Raw genomic sequence first — 8,648 nt, forward strand, 5'->3', positions numbered from 1 at the left:
TATATATTTTAATAATCATCAAACAAAAACGATATTATATATTTTAATAATCATTAAACAAAAAAGTGACAAAAATATAAAGGAGGTTAAAAACCCCCTCAAAATAATAGTCAGTAATGGAGGAGGTTTTTATCCTCCGCCGAAAACCCCCCGCAAATTGAATATATAGAGGAGGTTTTTACCCTCCGCAGAAAAACCCCCGCAAATTGAATATGATACCAGGGGGCGAAAAAAACTCCCGCAGATAGTTTGTGGCGACTCAAACTGCGGGGGTTTGAAAAATCCCCGGAATTTATTTAGCGGAGGGTAAAAACCCCCACAAATTGAAAAAAAAAACCCCTCTAAATAAGCTTTTTTTTGTAGTGAATAACGTATGCATTTTGAATTATTCATATGTATATAAAGAATTTTGAATTATTTATATGTATATAAAGAATTGTAATATGTTCATATGTATTTCTTCTATGCATATGTTCATGCTTAATACTTAAATTTAGAGACTCTAAGACAGTAGAAATAACTATTTTCTTAGATTGTTAGAATATTGATATAAAAGATAATGAAACATTTTTAAAATATGAAACACAGAAAAATGTAACCGTGGAAGTTTTTAGTTATCTTGGATTTTTTTTAATATCACTTAATTAGTAAATATATAAAATGTTTTTTACATTATAACTTTTTTACACCTTCAGAAGAGAAAAATTACGGATTCATAGGCGAGTTATTAGTACGAGGGAATTTGACTTGATTTTCTCAGCAAAAAAATAAAGTAAAAGTGAAAGTTGTTTCTCAGCAAAAAATTTGAATTTCAGTTTATATTATTATATATTATTTCTCACAGTCTTACAATTTAGTGTAAGCGTGTCAATTTATATGCATGTGGCTTGGTTGAAAAACGAAGTGAAAAAAAACTTCATTAAATAAAATAAAGTAAAATTATTTTTAAATAAAAATTAATTTAATCATGAACAGATATTAATGTAATTATTATTAGTATTTTTATTTTGTTTTCGTTTTTAAATTATCACTATTAATTTCTTATTTTGATTATTTCTTATTTTCATTGGTGTTAGTGTTGCTATACATGGGAATATTAAAAAGGAATTGGAAGATTAAAAAAATGGTAGTGAAAATTAAATATATTAATTTTTTAAACTTTAGTGGATGAAAATTAAAATAATATATTTAAAAATGACCAAAATTTAATAATTTTTAAACCAAAAAAAAAAAAAACAATTAGGTACAATGAACAAGCAGACATGTACTTGTCAGTGGAGAAATTGTGGGTGGGTCAAAACGAAGCAATATCCCTCACTACAAGATTTGACTACTAAAGGGATTGATTTGTCTTTCCACCCCACTTTTTTATACATAAACTTTTCTAAAACAACATTTTTTTTAATTTACACTAATTTATAGCTTTTTTTCATTCCATATTTTTTTTTTCAAAAACTTGTCATAGCCGACTCAACATTTTAAAGCAATTCAAAGATTGAATAAAATGTGCTAAAGCCAAAGAAACACTTACTTTTTGCTCTATGTGTAGATTATAAAACTTACCTTTTGCATTGGATTTGATCATATAATGGTATATAAATCTTATAATGAATGATATTTTTTTTTTTGTTTTGGGAAAATATTCATACCCCACATGAACAAAAACTCAAATTGTCCTATCTAAATAACGGAAAGATTATCAAAATCAAAGTAATTAGCTTAAGAGAGTCATGAAACTAATTATTCAGCAATTTCACCATCATTGAAGTTACTTCAAAATTGGAAATTTCAAGAAAAGATTGAACCTTGAGAAAACAATTGCATCATGGTCATTGATTGGAAGATGGATTTGGATCTATAATAAAATAACATACCAAACTTTGCTATATGTGTTTGTTTGACAAAAGTCATAGCTTTTCATTAAATAATTGTTATATTCAACATCTATCATTAGTGGTGTTCTGAACATGTGGTGTACCTTAGATGCCATCAAATGAATAATGGTTTAAAGACTTAGTCATACCAAAAAAACATTCACTTTTTTCCCTTTTGTCAATATTAATATATTTTTTATAAAAATTGTATTTGTCAAAATATAATGAACTTTAACTTCCACAAATTCCCTTCATTAAATGTTAATTAACAGCCTAGTTATTGATTTTTCAGGAATCATATGTTACAAGGAAATCCTAATAGTTTGAATGATGTGTACAGTAATAATAATAATTATAATTGTCTTTCTTTTGATTAAAGCTTAAGGTTCTTGTTTTTTTTCCCAAGTTTTGTTGAGCATTAGTATCAAATGTAATTTTTCAAACAAAATTATGATATATACATACATATATATGTTTTAGTAAATTTTAATTTGTTAAATGGTGTCTTAAGATCTAGTTAATATTTTTTTGGTTTCCTTCACTCCTTCACTACTTGGTCAATGTATTTGAGCTGTTGTACTATGACAACGTTTAATATGAAAATTTTGACTGATGAAATGATTGTAAAAGCTTTGTGCATATTTCAATGCCAAAATTGTTATAAAAAGTTGACTATAAACAACCACGTTGAGTTTAATTTTTGAACAATGATTGCAAAAGACTAAATGTTCAACCAAGTACATTAAAATGAAATCATATTTTTTTTCCCTAGCACATAAAGTGGTCATTAACTTCTATACTTTTTATATGAATTATTAATGCTAAAGTGGTGAATACAAAGATGATTTCCGTCAAATGTGTTAAATGCAAAAGTTGTTATTGAAAATACAACTTCTATTTAAGAAGTCATGTTTAAGATATAAAAGAAATTAAAGCTACTCATTTTTGTAAATTTTTAATTAAATTGCCCCAATTTGGTGGAAAGGTTAAAAGTAACCCTATGTGTCTTACTATTGTTAGGACATTAAAAAAGGAAAAAAAAAATCTTAAAAGATGGACGTAGTATTTTGGACCCAGATACCTCTTTTTTTACCCCTTCTTTATCGGCATTTTCTTTCTGCACTTCCATAAATTTTTCACTGCTCCTCCAAATTAAAAAGAAAATTCCTTTCTTAATCTTTGTCAGATTATATGATATAGAAGTCATTTTGGAAAGTTAAAATGGGCTTTCAAATTCTATAATCCGAAAGATAAAAATGACTTCTTAATTGTACAATTAGAAAACTATTTTTGTTTTTAAAAATAATCTAAATTGAACAATCCTAAAATTATTAAAAAAAGATTTCTGAATTATATATCACTAAATTTATTTTTGATTTCTAGATTACACAATTTTAACTGAACCGAAAAGGAAAAAAAGGAAACATTGTTATACAAGGATGAGGGAGAAATTTATGGAGGTGCAGGAAAAATCTGCCCTCTAATATTGGTTTTCATTTCTAGATATATCTTTAGGAATCCTACACATTAAGTTATCAGCAGTGTTATACGAGTGAGTGAGTCCATTACTAATTAAAGAAAAAGAGGATTGAAAATGTTTGCATTTTGCCTAGCCAATGAAGGAAAACAATTTCTCAATGATGAGCAAGACTAACATAAATGTAACTTTACTTGGGAACTTCATGTTTTGGCAAGGAAAAAAGAATACAAATAAAACAAAGGCTTAGCCCCATTGTAATACAATTTTTAGAAACAACTTTCTGTCTCTAAAATCTAGTTGTCCCTTCTGTATTTGTAAATGTTGGTCCCATAATTCAGTATAATACCAAACTAAAACACAAATCCTTTGAACTCAAGACAAAAATGAGTTCTGTAGAGTATATGTTAGGTTCCTAAGTATTAAACCTAACTGTTCTCACTATCACACAGTATGAACAACAAAGAATTATGAATGAAAGAACTGTATTATTATGAAGAATGTATCCGTGCAGAAACTGGGAGCCTAACCTCCCTCAACAAGGTTCAGTGAACCTATTCTTTAGATCAACAAACAACAACAACCCCTCTCTCTGTTTCAGCAGAGACTATTTATACACACCCTTCCCGCCTATTCTTCTAACAGATTATTTGGTTAAACTTCCCCCTTTTTTACCTAACTGTTAAGACAAGTAGTCACCTCACTCTTTCCCTCCTCCTGTAAACTAACCAAGGCTTATCAATACCCACCGCTCCATCTTCAACCTTGTCCTCAAGGTTGAATTCTGGGTATTGATCACGTATAGTAACGACAACTTCCTAGGATGCTCCGTCACGTCCCCTTTTTTGCCACTCAACCAGCACTTGAGACACTTCTTCTTCCCCTTTTTGATTTGTCTCCTGTCTAAAACTTTAATGGGCCAATAAGACGGCCCTTCCCCTTGAAGATCTTCAGGCAACTCCTTCTCCACCGCCCTATCTCCAACTACCTTTTTCAACTGGGAAGCATGGAAGATCGGATGTATACGAGCGGATGGTGGTAGCTAAAGTTTATATGCCACTTTCCCCACCTTCTGTTCAATCTGGTACGGTCCAAAATATCGTGCAGCCAGTTTCGAGTGCAACTTCGATTGCAACGGTGTTTGTCTATGTGGCCTAATTTTTAGAAATACCCAATCCCCTCTTCAAAATTTGCTGCCCTCCATCTTTTATTGGCTTGTTTAACCATCAACTCTTGCGCCCTGGCGAGATGAAACTTCAATTGCTTCAGGGCCTCATCCTGTGTTCGCAACTCTTGTGCGACCGCCTCTACTGCCGTCTCCCCGAGAACAAACCTGTGTAATGATGGAGGTTGCCGCCCATAAACCACCTCGAGCGGAGTACTCTTCATAGCTCCTTGAAAACTGGTGTTATACCAGTATTTTGCCCAGGCTAATACCCCCACTCCACCCTTTTGGTTGCTCCGAACAAAAGCACCGTAAGTATCCCTCCAAAATTCTATTTAATACCTCTGTCTCCCATTCGTTTCAGGGTGGTAAGCAGTGCTCATTTGCAGCTGAGTTCCTTGTCTTTTGAATAGTTCTTTCCAAAAAATACTCAAGAATAAAGAAAGGATCACGATCACTTACCACCGAGTCTAGTATTCCGTGAAGTTGAACCACCTCCCTGATGAACACATCCGGTATCGTCCGGGCCGAATAGGGATGTTTTAGTGGCACGAAATGCCCGTATTTGCTGAGGCGATCAACGACTACCATTACAGCATCGAACCCACTCAACTTTGGTAATTTAACTATGAAATCCATGCTGATTTCTTCGCACCGCATTTGGAATCGGCAAAGGCTGCAGCAGGCCCTGAGGAAATGACGTGAGATATTTATGTTGCTGGCACACCAAGCAACTTGCCACGTAATCAGTCACCACTTTCTTCATCCCCACCCAGTAATGTGACTGGGCCACCCTCCTATGAGTTCTGTATATTCCCGAATGCCACCCAGTTTGGGTAAGCTGAAACTCTGCCAACAATTTTGGGATCCACGCCGACTAGGCTGATATCACGAGTCTCCCCTTGTAATGCAGCCTCTCATGTTCTAGAGTAAAAGGGGGGTGTGAATCGGGATTCTTCCGGATATCTTCCACTATTTTTCTTAGATGCTCATCCTTCTCGACCTCTTTAATTACTTCCTCGAAACTCTGCCAATACGGTCTAGATAACACCCTCAACTCCTTCTCTTCCTCCTCTGTTTCCTCCATCTTCCTTGACAGGGCATCTGCGACCCTGTTCGAACTCCCAGTCTTATATATGATTTTGAAATCATATCCCAACAGTTTGGCAAGCCAATTCTGTTGATTTTGGGTGGTAATTCGTTGTTCTAGCAAATACCGCAAGCTTCTTTGATCTGTATGCACCACAAACCGTTGTCCTAGTAAGTAAGGTCGCCAATGGTGTATGGCCATCACCAAGGCTGTTAGGTTCTTTAATCAAGAACCTAATAGAAACTCACTCCTCTTTACCCAAACACAACACAAGAACGCTGAATAGCTTCTTTATTCACAGAACAATCAAGATACAATGTAGAGAGCCTAACCTCCCCCTGATCAAGACAACACGTTCATGTCAAACAATGGTATTTACTTCGCTAACCCCTCAAACTAAACTCACAGCTCTTGTATACAAACCTCCTAACTACCCAATCTAATTGCCTCGGTGTTGAGACTTTGGCAAGCGTACCAAATCGTTCAAGTAATAAAACCGGTAAGACCGGATATCGTTTTCCAAGAGACTCGTTTCACTAGACAATCGTATAATTTATAACTAACCTAGACTAAAAAATGCTTTCATAATTTGGGTTTTGGTGCAATTAAAGTAAATATGAAACATAAATGATAAAAGTGATCTTAGGTACTCAAACACTTTCAAATGGAAGGATTAGAAATGATATGGAATGATATTGTTGGGGGTATGATTTCACCTACATCACTCTTATGTATAGAAAATCACTTCCTCTTCATTAAAATGTCAATGTCAATCTACTAATTTACTCAAACCCCAATCCCTTGGTAGAAAGAGCCTAGACTTACTCATTAGACTCCAATCCCTTGGAAAACCTAATGATTATTTCCGCATTAAGAAATGAGATTTTAAGACATCCAAAAAGGTTGAATTCAGGATATTGTTCCTGAATGGTAGCCACATTTTCCCAGGTCGCTCCCACACGGCCTCCTTCTTGCCATTCTATCAGAACCTGTGGTACTGCCACTTCCCCCAACTGCCTTTGTCTCCTTTCTAAGATCCGCACAAACCAAAACATGGGCCCCTCGGCTTGTAATTCCACCGGCAATTCCTTTTCTACTATTTTCTCTCCCATCGCCTTCTTCAATTGCGATATGTGAAAGATGGGATGAATCCTAGCTGTCTCGGGCAACTGTAGGCGAAAAGCAACCTTTCCCACCTGTTACGACACATAGAAAGGGCCATAAAAACGTGCTGCAAGTTTAGGATGTAAACGTGTCAGCATAGAAGACTGCTTGTGGGCCTGATCCGCAAATAAACCCATTGTCCCACCTTGATATCTGCTCCCTCCTCTTTTCATTTGCCTGATTCATCATAGCATCATGCGCTCTTTTTAGATGTTGCTGTAATTGCCTCAGTGCTTCATCTCTAGTAATCAAATCTTGTGCCACCGTTTCAACAGCTGTTTCCCTAGGTATAAATCCACTCAAAGATGGTGGGGGACGTCCATATACAATTTCAAAAGGAGAACATTTTGTTGCAGCCTGATAACTGGTATTATACCAATATTCTGTCCAAGGTAAAGTCGTCTTTCAGCTCCTAGGTTGCTCGGAAAAAAAACACCTCAAGTATCCTTCAAGAATCCTGTTTACCACCTCTGTTTGACCATCAGTTTCTGGATGGTAAGCTGTACTCATTTTGAGTTGGGTGCCCTGCAGTTTAAAGAGCTCCCTCAAAAATACACTGAGAAACAAAGGATCCCTATCACTAACAATTGATGTAGGAATCCCGTGGAGTCGAACTATCTCTTGAGTAAAGGTCTCTGCCACTGTACAAGCTGAATAAGGGTGTCTCAAGGCAATGAAGTGGCCATACTTACTCAACCTATCCACTACCACCAAAATAGAGTCAAAGCCTTGAGATTTGGGTAGCTTGACGATAAAGTCCAGGCTCACTTCCTCCCAAATAGCCTGCGGAATTGCAGAGGTTGTAATAAACCTTGGGGTGATGCAACCATATACTTATGTTGCTGATAGATCACACATGCAGCCACATACTCGGTCACAGTTCTCTCCATCCCCACCCAATATAATGATTGGGCGATTCTTCTATACGTTCGGAATACCCCCGAATGTCCTCCAGTGTTAGTGATGTGAAATTCAGCTAGCAACCTTAGAATCCAACTAGATTTGGCCGACAAAACCAACCTCCCCTGATAATGCAGTCGTCCTTCTCCATAGTATAAGCAGCGTGTGAATTCAGATCCCTCCTTACATCTTCAATGATCTTTTTAAGTGTTTCATCTTCCTCTACTTCCTTTAGAATGTCTTGGAAGTCATGCCAATACGGTCTGGCTATAGTTCACAGTTCCAGTTCCTCCATATTCCCTTCTTCCCTTCTCGATAAGGCATCTGCTACTTTATTTGCACTTCTCGGCTTGTACACTATGTCAAAATCGTAACCCATCAATTTGGCTATCCAATTTTGTTGACTATAAGTTGTAATCCTCTGTTCCAACAGATATTTAAGGCTACGTTGATCTGTATGCACCACAAACTTTCTCCCTAACAAATACGGCCTCTAGTGCTGGATGGCCATCACCAAAGCCATCAATTCCTTTTCGTAGATGGATTTACTCAAAGATTCGTCTGACAAAGTGTTGACTCACTGGCAAGTGTACCAAATCATGCAAATAATATAATCGGTAATGCCCAATATCGTTCTTCCCAAGAGACTCGAAAGGATCGTTCGTGTGAATTAAAATCGTAAGACTTGTAGAGAGAAAGAATTGTTATGAATGCAAGGGCAGAAAATAAACATGCAATGGGTCGATTCAATTGACAAAAGAAAAAGCTATGGATGAATGGAGTTGTTGGGGGTCGACAATTTCATCTTATTCGCTCCCTCTTATCTACTCCTCTTGTTTAATGTGCTTGATTATCTAATTGTTATGCAAACTTTCTTGGCCTACCCTTAACCTGATCCCTCGGCGAAAAGAGCCTATTACTAATTACCGGCTTGCTATCCCTAGCCTCCCCTAGCAATTACTAATGCATTAAGAACAA

This window comes from Vigna radiata, unplaced genomic scaffold (genome assembly GCF_000741045.1).
Source record: "Vigna radiata var. radiata cultivar VC1973A unplaced genomic scaffold, Vradiata_ver6 scaffold_288, whole genome shotgun sequence".
Taxonomy (NCBI): Eukaryota; Viridiplantae; Streptophyta; class Magnoliopsida; order Fabales; family Fabaceae; genus Vigna; species Vigna radiata.